Source organism: Prosopis cineraria, unplaced genomic scaffold (genome assembly GCF_029017545.1).
Source record: "Prosopis cineraria cultivar Desert tree isolate PC_DT_omini unplaced genomic scaffold, ASM2901754v1 PC1, whole genome shotgun sequence".
Classification (NCBI taxonomy): Eukaryota; Viridiplantae; Streptophyta; class Magnoliopsida; order Fabales; family Fabaceae; genus Prosopis; species Prosopis cineraria.
The window spans coordinates 52425810-52426769 of record NW_026555332.1 but is presented as its reverse complement, the minus strand read 5'-3'; positions in this window follow the sequence as shown (position 1 = coordinate 52426769).

The window sequence follows — 960 nt, the reverse complement described above, 5'->3', positions numbered from 1 at the left end:
TTTATTTATTTATACATTTCAACAACTATATCCAATTTTTAATCTATTTTTATCATCAAGTTTAATTTTCACATGAGCTATTTTTACTAAGTACTTTTATTTCATTATTTTTACTAATTACTACCATATTAAGAATAAAACTATAAATTTTATTGTAATCAAATTTTTGTGAAAACAAAATAAAGGAAATATATTTACAGTATAGATCAGAATGCTAGACAAGTTGTGTGCCTGACCTTCAAAACAGAGAATATCAGTAATTTACTCAAAACCTTTTTCGTAATATTAAGAAAGCCACCGTACGCAATATTGGGGAAAAATTCAAATTCACATCATGAATTAAAAAAAAAAAAAAGCCATCAGTATCTGTTTGTTAGTTGGCCAACTTATCTGGCTAAAATTTGAACATATCACACACGCACGCACTAAACAAGCTCCTTTAGTTGAATTATTTTTATTATCACATATCTATATAAATATTAGACAGCAATGCAGATATGCTGTTTGACATTTATTTTAGTAGTTTTTATTCTAATATTACAATACTTAATAACTCTTGGTAGGAAGAGATATATGATATACCCAATCCAAATATATATTCTGCATTGTTTGTCTTGTGGCGTTTTTTAATAGGTTAGTGTAAATATAACGGAGAATGACTATAAAGTTTTAAAATGATAAATTAATGATAGTTAAATCCCTCAATAAAATGTTATGTAAAATAAATTATAATATCATTTAATAAAAAATTACAAACACTACAGTATTCAATTGGAAGATACAATACAATTGAACTTTTAAATTTATAACTATTGAATTAATATTTATAATTATTTTTTTAAATTATTAGAGACCTACTATCAATTAATTTATTTTTTTAAACTCAACTGTCATTCTCCCTGATGAGCAATCTCAAGGAATTGTTCAGTAATTAATAACATAAAATGCAACGAACACTAC